The sequence below is a fragment of the Cyclopterus lumpus genome, chromosome 3 (assembly GCF_009769545.1).
Source record: "Cyclopterus lumpus isolate fCycLum1 chromosome 3, fCycLum1.pri, whole genome shotgun sequence".
Lineage (NCBI taxonomy): Eukaryota > Metazoa > Chordata > Actinopteri > Perciformes > Cyclopteridae > Cyclopterus > Cyclopterus lumpus.
Window position 1 is genome coordinate 17,904,017 of NC_046968.1, and position 13,501 is coordinate 17,917,517.

A 13,501-nucleotide genomic window follows, 5' to 3' on the forward strand; every position below is an offset into this window, starting at 1 on the left:
AAAGTAAATCTGCTTTCCGATACAGAGGGAGGTGATTTCCCAGTGGGCCTTCATCCCCAGGGCGTCAATACCAACACTGTGTCATGCCCCTCGGTGTCTGATACCAACGCACAAGGCATCTTTTAGCATCTGTTTGAGGTACAACGAACTACCATGTAAACCCATACACGGCAAACAACCAGTGACCATGCGCTGGGCTACCCAGTGTGTAAGAAAGTGATGCCAAGGGGTCTGACAAAGCATCTGTATGGATGAGCTGGAATGAGAACATGTCCCTGCTCTAAAACATAAAACATAAAATGTGCTTCTCCTCTTTGACTTAGCAAATTGTTGGCATCTTAGGCAACTAAACCCACTAATTTCAGCAGACCAGCCTCACACTCCTGCTGTGGTTGTGGCAGATTGTCAGCGGAAAGTAAGGAACCACAAGAAAGGAGTGGAGCCTTCATCTTCCACTTTGTGTGATTTGAGAGTTCATAAACAAAAAAACATTTGTCAGAAGCAGCAAATAAAGCTGCATGATGTCTGTTTGTCATGTGAATAGAAACATATTATATATAAGGATACAATAGATACAAATGTACTGCTGTCCAGTCCGTTAATAATCGCAGCGAGGAGTGACGTAACACACGATTGCAGAGACAAAGGATGATACATTTTAGAAGAGGTTCAACCATTGTCGCTCATAGCTTCGCCTTCTGTATCAATTGTTTTTGAGATTATGCAGGATACATACGTCTTGCAGTCTAGAGAGCACAAAATGTCTCCATGCCGCAATAAGCTTTGATACATCTTATGAACTTATCATGCACATTTTGGTGCTAACTGACATGTATAAAACTTGCCTAGAGGGAGCCACAGGGACTCAACCACAATACAAGGAGCAGACATCCTCTGAGAGCAGCAGTGTTATCAGAGGGGTTGACATTAGTTACACTTTCAGATTAGAGGGATTATATTTTAAGATGAATATTTTATCAAATTCTATTCTTAATATAGAACAATTAATCAACAATATGTAAGCTGTTTCATTTGTGGTTTTAGCACTGCCAGCTGCCAGTACAGTTTTAACCAACCTGCCGTCGATTCAGGGACTCGATGCAGTGGCTGAGTGTCAGGGACCTTTCTCTACAGGGTTTTGGATGGCAGTCGATTTCCCTACCAGACAGTTAAGAGAATTTGAACCGCTGACCCTCTGGTCATGAGGTCACTTCTGCAACCATTTGGCTACTGTCCTCCACAAATGTTTAGATGCTGTACTCATGTTTGTCCCCTGTTGAAGAGTTCAGTTGCACTGTGAACCTCAAGCCTACAACTCAAAACAATGATGCTATTTTGTTTATAAAAACAGAGTATAACTGTACTTCAATTAGGTATTTATCAATTATGATATAAATAGAATGGGTTGAGGGTCTAAATGCTGATGTGTTTGTCTGTCTACTGTGACATCTGACATTAGTGGCTGACACTGTCTCCACACACACACACACACACACACACACTTTCTCTCAGACACACACACACACACACCATCTGCAGTGTGAGTGACATATTTATCTTCAGAGGAAAGGAGGAGGGAGAACAGAAGGAAGATACACCGCCTAAAAAGAGCCACCAGGCCAGGTAGTCATAGATAAATGTGTGTGTGTGTGTGTGTGTGTGTGTGTGTGTGTGTGTGTGTGTCGTAGTATCTGAGACAAGCTAAACCAGCTATTGAGACAGATAATAGATCAGTAAATAGGAGGTCCAAAATCCAAAATGGGAAGTTTATCAAACATTGGAACATCTTAAAGAGAATGTGCAATCTCATGATTGCCATGATTCTGTGTTGTCAAGAAAATACAGTCATGTTATTATTCTTGTCTAGACCCGATAATCTATAGACCTTAATATCGAGTGAGGAGGAGAGACATTTTCAACCCGAGTCATCCTCTGATATCTGAGCGTCTGTGTGTGTGTTGTGTGTGTCTTTGTGTTGTTACAGAGCAGCTCTTTCCAGACCAGTGATAAAGTCACCTCAGTGGGGGCTTTGACACCTGGGCTGGTGTAAAGTGGGGGTGGGGTGACGTGAGAATTCTGGGGTTCACACCTCATTGATGGTAGGAGATGATCCTGTAACTAACCTCCTAATACACAATGCACACAGCACATACATGCACACATACACACAAGCAAATAACATAATTTGACTCCGGTTACATCGTACAACATATTTAAATTACAAGTGGTGCATATTAAAGACACTTACCGGCATCTTTGCAAGTTTTAGCCAATAAATGTATATTGCAAACCATTTACCAGATCACGTCATACATTTTCTGATCTGCAGTATAGTTTACATGTATTAGTGAAACATTACAGGAAACTTTAAATCCAGTTTATCGTGTTTAACATTCTCTCTCTTTCCACACTTTTCCTGCCGCTCTCCATCACAATCATATCAAGTCATAAAATACTCAAAAATAACTTGAAAGAAAAGAAACGCAGTTGTGAGCAGCTTTTAAAAGACAACTTACTTGGTGAAGCATTCAATAAAGGTCCAGCATCTGAAATCTGCCAACTGTTGCCAACAAATCAAACCTCATGTAAATGTGATCCTGTCCTGCATTAAAAAGATTAGCTATATTAGTACACTCACCTATCTTGAATGTCAGAAGGTCCATAAATGCACTGGCGAAGAAAAGAAAACAGCCTTGATTGCAAATGCATCACGATAACATGATTGTATAGCTTTTACAAATTTATTGAAATAACAATACAGCACACTCTGTGATGGATTATCCATGTCTAAGAAGTTTCCACCATCTTCAAGTTGATTTGTTTTACAGAGTGAACTAAATGTTAAACTGATGGCTTATTTTACAGTGATGTGAAAAGCGGGTCTCTGTTTTCATGGAGTGGTTAATTGTCACATAGTTTCACTGCTTTTTGAGACATGTTTCCAGTCCAATGAGGAACCTTTCTGTAGAAGGTTTGAACACATAACACTGAGACAGCAAAATGATGCACCATTAAAGTAGAATTATGACACGGTGTATATCAATTAAGAGCTCCAAACTGCCAGTGACTGTACATTCTCTCTTGTTGTTTCTCCCTCTCTCTCTCTCTCTCACACTCACACACACACACACACACACACACACACACACACACACACACACACACACACCACACACACACACACATCCTGTTCCATTTGACGGATACATGCTAAAGACAGACTGGGGCTCATTTGTACTATTTAATGCTTCTGAGAGAGTTTTATCTTCCTTTCTTGTTTCTGTCTCAGCATCTCAGTCAACTTCTGGGTGTTCGCACAGTGTGTCATTTGTCCCTCTCATTAACTCTAGATCTCTTTCACACACACATATACAGGCTATGCTGCGCTGAAGCTGAATAATGTTGTTCACCAGGAAAACAACTTGCATCCAAACCATCCCAGTATTTTCAGGATCATGTTTGAAAAGTTTGAGTTTAGACAAGGCTACGCTACTTTTCTTTGGGTCTGCTGCGCTCTTTTTTTGCCACTTCCCACTCTCAATGATCTCTTATATTGAGTCAGTACAGCAGAGACAGAGAGAGAGAGAGAGAGAGAGAGAAAGAGAGAGAGAGAGAGAGAGACGAGAGAGAGAGAGAGAGTGTGTGCTTGTCAGTCCCATGTTAAAGGGAAGTGTCTGTGCTTATCAAAGAGCAGGATGAGATGACATGTACCCGCTGAAGAGCTATCAGTTTTTTTACTGTGCTGTTACCATCAACTCCTATGACTATGTGTGTGTGTGTGTGTGTGTGTGATTGTGTGTGTGTGTTTGTGTGTGCGTGTGTGTGTGTGCGCGTGTGTGTGTGTGTGAGTGTGCGTGTGTGTGTGGAGAATAGTAGCAGTACTCTGTAGCTCCGTATCAAACTAAATTACTCTCCCGCCCATTTCCCTCTCGTAACGGTACACCCCATAACTATTCTGTTAAACTGTGAAATCTGTCACAGTCCAGAAGCTATTCACGAATCTATTCCTTTGACAGTTGAAAGATTACTCGACTGACCTGACATTGTCCGACTGGCAATGGACAGTTAAAATAATTAAAATCAATGCAGCAAAAACCAAGGAGGGTTTTTTATTCTCCACATTTCACCATTTTAAACTTGCAGTCTTCAGCCCCAAACCACACCAACTCAAGCAATATCACTAGAGGCAATTGATCAGATATCACATGCAGTAATTCAGTGTGTGTGTGTGTGTTGAGGGCAGTTATCAGACCCTGCAGAAGTTATGAACGTTTTAGTATATTTCCTATGTTAGTGTTTACGTATTCACCTGTCATGGATATAAACCTGCAGTATATACAAAGTGTTGTAGTAATGCTCAAAGGTAAGTATTTAGTCTGCCGTATGTGAAGAGTGTGATAACTCTAAGGTGCCCATGTGTCCAGTTAAAGATGCCCTGAAACACCTGGGGCACCTCACCAGTGAAATGTCGACATCCTCTCTCTCATTTGTTTTCACTATGATCAAAGAGTTTCCAGTCAGGCATTTACAGCCATGACTTGTGATTTACAGAGAGGAAGACATCGCTGCGGTGTGACAGTCAGTTAAAATGCGGCTCTTCCATTTTTCTTTTTCAGACAACAAAGCATTTTCAAAGTAGATTTTGGAGTCAAATGTGATGAATAATTAAGAGATGCTTGTCATTTGTTGTAGCTTGTTTCATTGAGTGCTGTGCTACACTTCACAACCCAGCTGACTTGCATTGCAACCATGTGGACAGACTGGCAACACAAATTAGACAAGCGCTGGTATCAGATGCTTGGATTCCCTTGAAATATTTGACAGAAATATTTAAAACTTTCTTTACAAATAGATAAGACAAAAGACGAAAGAGTTGTATGGACGGCCTAAACCAAGCAATGCACGCCTTTTTACAGTCATTCATGGTATAGAAAACCACTTGTTGCTCATAGTATGGGCACAAACAGGATGGGAACTGGCCTTATGCTGCTATGTAAAAAAGAAACGCAAGTACTGTATGTCTCAGCTAACAGACAAATAGCACAGGGATAAAATAGTGACAATATAGCAGACATGTAACAACAGTCCTTTGTCACTTGTTGAAGAAGATGTACCGTTGAAGAGCTGCAGATCAAAGCAGATTTCTGAAGTAATCATCCCACAGGAGGATGAGCGGCCCTGCCATTGAGCTCTGGGATTTCCCTGTTATCCCGACCTTTGACCATGTCCCCCTTATACCCACCTCCCAAACCTGCCAGCTTGTTAACCTGGCCGTCATGCGTGTGACCCATCAGCACTTCAGAGGAAGTCCCAACACAAAGTCATCTGTAGAGGGTTAAACCGTTACTGAGAGAAAGAGAGAGAACGAGAGGAAAAATATATGAATGTGAACGAGGGAAAGGAAGAAAGAGACACAGCAAACGTGTAATGATTTATTAACACAGGGAATGCCATTGAGAAGTGGAACAGGCATGGCAGACTTTCCAACAGCAGGGGGGAGTGAGTTAAAGGGGGAATCTGCAGCAAAACAAAATAAATACATGTATGCTGTTGTTCCTCTACTCTTGTAGGGCTCGGAAAAAATAATAGAAACAATACGACAATACATCAACAATACTACTAAAGTAATACAGGTAAAATTCAATACTGAAAAACATTCATTACACTCTCCACAATTCGAATCTGTGGTGTTGTGGATTTGTGTAATAATAATAATAGTAATGCATTTTAAAGGTACTCAAAGGCACTTTACATGGTAATAACAGAAACAATAAAATCAATAACGATACAAAGAAGAGAGATTATTTATAAGTAAGAAACAAAACAAAAACATTCTAGCATCACAGGATAAAAGCAGATTTAAATAGTTACATTGAGTTATTGGCACCATAATAAAGGTTAAGCGAGGGCATTGGCTGAAGGCAAATACTCCTATATATTACTTTTATAGACCTTTTCATTGTCTTTTTGTTGCTAGGTCAAAAGCTTTAGTCCAGGTTTACTTCCTGCCAGCTATTGCATTAACAAACGTTGCAACAGGAAATACAAAGGGGCCCATTTAGGATATGTCTTGTCAAGTTAAAAAGGTTAATTGAACAATCATATTATGGATTTGGATTTGCATGCAAATCATACAATAAGACTATTAAATATTGCTACATTGTTACAGATCAAACTGCAGTATGTGTAGTGGATAGATACCTACTTGAACCATAGACCCACTGTTAAAGTACCAATGATTTAAACATACATCTTTTTCTGAGACCACTTAGAAGCAGCTCAAACAAGCTGTAAATACAACACATCTAGCAGACCTGGAGCAACATCATCCTTCATTTGGAGTTGTATTCAGCAAAATACTTGTTGTGGGATTCGTTGTTAGTACAAACACATTGATTGTGGCAAGCATTAACACTCTCTAGGAGTTTTTTCAGTAATACATATAATTAATTTTGATATTAAGCACATTTCCTGCTAATACTGCTTTATGGTTACTGTCAGTAAAATGTTAAATACGGGACCTAATATTGGTTGTTAAGTTATAGATTTTTTTTCCCCACCATTGTCAAAAGACAGTGCTTGGTATACCACGACACTCATATAACTCACTCACATATATTGTGGACAATATATGTCCCACACAACAAAAATCCACAAACATCTGTGAAGATCACTGTCTCACAGTAAGAGACAAAACAATTAATCTTTTTCATCATTGGGATGAACACACAATAGCTTCAGATGGAAGCAGTCACTGTGCACACGGACAAAATTCCTTTCTTGACCCAGTGGAGAATGAATTATCGAAACTTTGCTGTAAGCGGAACTAAAGACTGATATTTATAGTTGTAGGGAGGAAGGATGGATGTCTCTGCACAGTTGTCAGGAAAGCACATCTGCACTAAATTCCACAAAACCACATAACAATCTGCTTCATTAGAACATTAAGAGGAAAACAGTGAGATGAGGAGAAAAAGAGAGAACGGAGTAAGATTGATCTTAGCAAAGAGAAAAAAATGGAAGACATCAACAGAAAAATAAAGAATTATAGAACAGAGTTAGAAAGTGGTTTGAGGCTACAAGGATTTACAGATAAAACGCTCACGAACACACAAAACCAGATGTGCCACAAAACTAGTTTTCATGCTTGCATACAGAATGCAGATTTTGGTAAACCATAACTAGTTGACGATACCGTGGTCAGTTGTAATGCTGTGTTTGCTGAATAGTTGATTCAATTGTTTTTGCACAATATTAACTCCCCCCCCTTTCCCACTTACACAGAGATATACTGTGTTCATCATGTCTGGCTGCATGTTTTTATGTATATGTCAATCGAGATATTGTTTACTAGTGCCCAAGAGAGAGCCAAGAAACAAAAAGTAAACGTTTCAGAGTCTGTGCTCAATGAAGACTGAATTACTGCATGTGATATCTGATCAATTGCCTCTAGTGATATTGCTTGAGTTGGTGTGGTTTGGGGCTGAAGACTGCAAGTTTAAAATGGTGAAATGTGGAGAATAAAAAACCCTCCTTGGTTTTGCTGCATTGATTTTAATTATTTAACTGTCCATTGCCAGTCGGACAATGTCCGGTCAGTCGAGTAATCTTTCAACTGTCAAAGGAATAGATTCGTGAATAGCTTCTGGACTGTGACAGATTTCACAGTGTAACAGAATAGTTATGGGGTGTATCGTTACGAGAGGGAAATGGGCGGGAGAGTAATTTAGTTTGATACGGAGCTACAGAGTACTGCTACTATTCTCCACACACACACACACACACACTCACACACACACACATGCACACACACACACACACACACACAATTAACCAATAGTTTCATTCTTTTAGGGGACCTGATCCTTTAATGCTTAACCATAAAATCTGCCTTGTCTGTTGTGAATTACCCTCAAATAGCAACTGCTTTTCTGGTATGTTATGTTTGTAAAAGCTGAGTTAAATCATGTGTGATCATGTGTTTGTGTGTGGGTAGTTGGTGTGATGGCGATATTGTGGAGGTTCCCACGACGGCCATCCATCCATTTCTTGGCACACACACACACACACACACACACACACACACACACACACACACGGCTGCCTTCTTCAGGTCTCCTTCAACCATTAACACACACACACATTCAGTCACATACCCACATAACAGGCACACAACTATCAAACACACGAAGAAATTGAACATTGTCTTTTCTCTCTTTTCTCTTTTTATTGACAAGGTTAATTCATAAAAGTGTTCAGTCTCATACATTTGCAAACATTGTCAGCAATAAATGGCCTGCTTTCGCAAAGAAAACATATCAGCACAAACACTAATAACAAATGTATTACTTATGGAAAATGTAACAGTATATTTAAGGCATGTCTGTTTGTGGAGACAGTGGTGAGAGACCAAGAAAATGGGAAAGAATTTAGGTGGTTGACATTAAACCGAGATCATAATTTGGGCTCAAACATAAAATACCACAACATGGAATAAGTCTCAGCTGCCAAATGCTGCAGTTAGTCCCATCATGTTGTATTAGAGGGGGATCCCTGTGAGTGATTTATTTTTTAATGCTGTACTACACAGAAAGTGCTTGTTAACTGTCGTCTGATGTCTTTACACACAGTTTTTATTCTTTTATGTCTGTAAAATATCTCCTGATAGCATTCAAAATCACTTAAATAGCCTGTAACTTCTCACAAGATATACCTGAGTTTAATATTAAACATGAATTATGCCCATCATCTATTGAACCATCCATCCATCCAACCTTTGTGTGGTCTTACCCTTCAGAGTTACTGTGTTGGCATTAAATTAGTGTATGTTTGGCGTGTATCAATTCACATTTTCTGGTAGTTTCTTTTTCTCATCCTAAAAGGATTCATAGGGGCTGGGTGGGGTATTGGATCTGATGGGTGGCCGGGGTCGGAGGTGTCGGTCATTGTTTGTATCATATGTTTGGCTGATTGACATTTAATAGGGGCCTTTTGGAGAAAACTACACATTTGAATTGAGGGAATGTGAGATATTTTAGTTTTTTCTTTGATTTGGTTTTGGTAGATTGTCTTTTTGTGTTCACATGTCAAGGGAAGTGATGCTCCTCTCACTTGACAGATGAGCCGGTCGTCAGTTGATTAAGCTCACCTGGGCCTTTGGGCAATACGAGCCGGCCCATGTGCTCCCTCCTGCCTCTCTTTTCCTACATCTTCTTCTTTTTGCTTGGACCTTCAACAACACCCAAACATCTCTGCACGGCTTTCATTGCAGAACGACAAACCCTGTGGTTTGCTTTGTGGTTATCGTAGCCACATGCATTATATTTGTTTTAAGTACATCTCTTGCGTGGACTCCAATCCAATTGAATCCACAGGAGAAATAGTGAGAGGAAAGAAGTAGGAGTCCCAGGAGAGGTGTTTCTGAGGAGATGGGCTGACATATGGCCAGCACACATATGTGTGTGTGTGTGTGTGTGTGTGTGTGTGTGTGTGTGTGTGTGTGTGTGTGTATGTGTGTGTGTGTGTGAGGGTGTGTGAGGGTGGGGTTGGTGCTGGTCTGACCCGAGGGTGCAGATGAATAGACCAGTGGTTAGAGAGTGTTGACATTCAATATTAAATGTCACTGTTGCCTCGCTGCTGATTGTCTGTAAGCACAGAATAACTTTGTTGTTAAAAGTGCTGAATGAGGAACATTTATATTGCCTCTCAACAGCTCTCAACGTGGCAAGGGATGACCCGCCAGCTCACTAAAAATGAGGGTGTCAGCGTTATCAGCTGTAACCGCCATATGAGCACAGTGCAGAGCGCACAAAGTGAAGGAAACCTAATGTCAAATGTCAAAATCACACACCATAACAGTTCTTGAGCTTCTTTCAGACTAATAATTATTGAAAAGGCTTTCTCATGATACAATATATATATATATATATTTAAAAGAAATGGAACTAACAAGCAAGATATTTTAGCTCAAACTTGAAACTACTTTATGACTTCTTATTATATATATATATATATGTGTGTGTGTATATATACATACATACATATGATTGATTAAATTGTACAATTTGCTCTGCCTGGTTTGTAAATGGTCTGGCTAGGGTAGTAGGTCTACTGGAGATAATGTCCTCAGTCAGCTACAGTACAATCATTGTGAATGTGGAGACCAGAGTAGAAATGGGATAATGTAGGAGCGGGTCCTCTTGGAAGGTCAACCTCATTTCATCAACATTCCTCCACTCTGCCAGTCAATTCCTAAACACAAACACATATAAACACAACACACACACACACTCACACACTCTCTCACATGCTCTCTCTCGCTCTCTCTCTCACACACACACACACACACACACACACACACACACACACACACACAGCTAGGGGTTGTTTGACTGGCTATTTGACTGAATGGCCTATCACCATGGTTACAGCAGCACTCCATCAGTCCATTCAAGGAACAGATGGCCGATGTGCAACAGGAGGCATATGTTTCACTGAACACACACACACACACTCGTATTCACACAAGGACAGACACACAAACACACACCCACGACGCTCTCTGTCACACACACACAGGGTACACACATGCATGGATGCGCCCCCGCTCAGAGGGAGGGTATTGAACAACCAGCAGCATATGTTCCACTAGTCAGAGAGCATTCATTCAAGGACAGACAGAGAGAGGAGGAGGAGGAGGAGGAGGAGGAGGAGGAGGAGGAGGAGGAGGAGAGTGGGGGTGGGGGAGATGGAGATACCCAAAAGGCAAAAGAGCAAGGGAGGAACGGGTGAAGGTGGAAAGAGATAAAGGAGGACGAGAGAAGGGAGGGAGCTGATTGGAGGAGAAGAGGGAGGGTGGGACTCAGTGCTCCGACTCACTACTGGAACCAAACCAACCAATGTGAGCTGATGTCAACATGGAGGTGAAGAGAGAGGTCACACCTTTGTCTTTAGCTTTCGAGTAAAAACCTTGAAGCAGTAAAGTTGGAGCTGGCAGTGGAATTTTTACTACACTAATCAACACATGAAAGTTTCCAATAATAAACTAATGCTGACTTATTATGTATGTGGGGTTCAATTTAGATTTTCCTTATTAATAGTGTCAATTAATGTAGTTATTTACAAGAAACTTCTAATAAAATGATTATGGACCCATAAAAAAGGTGCTACCCGTTTTTCTATTTCATTCCAGATCATTATGGTCTATCGCCTTGGTTACAGCAAGCACTACATCAGCCCATTCAAGGAGCAATTAATCTGGAAACAAATTCCTTTAGTGTTCACTGGATGGCAGCTGCATTTCCAGAGGCCAAATTGTTCTTTTTGTATGAATTCAACCTGGCTGATAAATCCCACAATAAGCGCTATATAATCAGGAACAGCTTCCTGTTTACATGCAAGCAAACTTTGGAAAGTGTTGAGCTACAATGAGCACTTGGCACCAACGGTTTACTGGTGTGCTCTCGACTCGAGCAACAGACTGATCAGAATAAAGCCTAAAATAGCTCTGCAGGTGTCAGGATATGTTTTTGAGATACAACATGTTAATTAGAGCTGCTAGTAGGCGGATTTTGTTTAGCTTTGGACAGAGCCAGGCTAGTTGTTTCCCCCTGTTTCCAGTCGTCATGCTAAGCTAAGCTAGTTGCAGCCTGACATGAGAGTAGTATCTGTTTTCCAAAATGTTTAATTACTTGTTTAATAATGTACGCACATGCCAAATGTAGGTTGGAAGAGTTATTGGTCACTGTAATCATTTCACTTTCCTTACTGTGAGCCAAATCAAGTCAGTTTCCTCCAAAGGTACAGTATTTTTAGGATGAAAGTCCTTCTACTTTTCAGGAAAATAATCTTTTACACAGCCAGTATGAACAGGATGGATGATTACAGTGAATAAAAACTCACATGCAAGTATTGTGTTTACATTTTCAGTTGTGTCTAATAAAGTATTAGTTGTGACTACACACTGCAAGAGCAAGTATATTAAAGTTAAGTAAATTAAGGTCTGCTTAAGTTAAGGTAAATTAAGTTAGCCTTCATCATCAGCTTTAGTCTTGGTTTGGGGTTTAGTATGAGAGGAGAGATCAAAGAAGAGAAACATCCGACACATTTTAGGTAAAAAAAAAATAAAAAATATGTTGTTTTCTTTCCCTTTCTCTCTGTTCATTTACAATTCCACTAGTACATAAGGCAGAAGTCAAGAGTGTGCACGTTTTGGCACCACACACACAAACACACGCACACACACACACACAAAGACACACAAAGCAGTCTTGGTTGTGTTCCCTCTGTGTTTTGGCCTCAGCTAAAGAAAGCAGTTTATATTTATAGACTCTGCTGTGAATACAGAAAGGTTATATTTGGTCCCTATGCTCTGTGTATTTTTGGACGCCTGTGTCACTTTGTTGCGTGCCTCTGTAAATTTGATAGAAAAAAAAACAAATTAACAGAGCCATTTGTTTCGCCATGACTCTTTGTCTCACACACACACGCGCGCACACACGCACACACACACACACACACACACAAACAGGAAAACAAACAGGACGTCTTCTCTGTATGTCTATCTGAACGCAACAACAGTTTGGATGAAGAAAGAGGCGTCATTGAGACAGAAATAATTATTTGCAATATATTGTTTCTAACTGTGTTCAACAGATTTACCTCTGCCATCCTGAAGCTCATCCAGGTTTTTACATACCAACACTTACATCTGAAGGTACTTGTTAACTAGGAAGAACATATTAGTCACCATATAATGATAACAATTACCCTCTATAACGTTTGTTTGTGGGCAGGTTGCTGTGTGTTAACAAGTGGTGTTGTGGTGAAGGTAAATTGATGTCTCCACTCACGTTTTCTCCCAAAATGCTGTAATTGAAAGCTGCTCAGAATTTCAACAAACAAGGAGCATCTCACATCTCACACCACTTACTGACAACCAGCACGAAACAAAAAGTACGATCCAGGTGATTGGAATGTAAATTCTGGATTTTGAACAGAAGTAAATTACATTTTTGACCTGATGATGGTGTTAAGCCTTCATCACACTCCAGCGGACCTTTATGTTGGGATTTGGCCAGAGTGTGTTTGGTTTTTTCGCAAAATGATTTAAGGTATAACCATGTTACACCTGTCCAGAGGTAAATGTGTGAAATCATGAAGGTGTAACTCTGCCTCAAAGGATCTCTTTGTTTCGGGTGAAGTCTGTTGAAGTGGTTTTGAGGTCATGATGGGCTATTTATTTCGTGGCCTCTGCTGGACACCAAAAAGTTTTCAAATCAAATTCCCTAGGTCCAGCTGGGTTTCACGATTGGGTGCCTGGTTGGATGACTTCGGCAGGAAGAAAGCCTCAGAGAGTTTAGATAAGACACAGAGAGAGAGGGTAGGAGGCCTGTTGAACGACTGCCACCGGAGAGGAAAGAGACCAATCCCAGGGAGGAGGCCTCGAAAGGGGGTTTGACTGTTTGTCTCCCTGCTTCTGGAGGGACTACACCCAGACCTC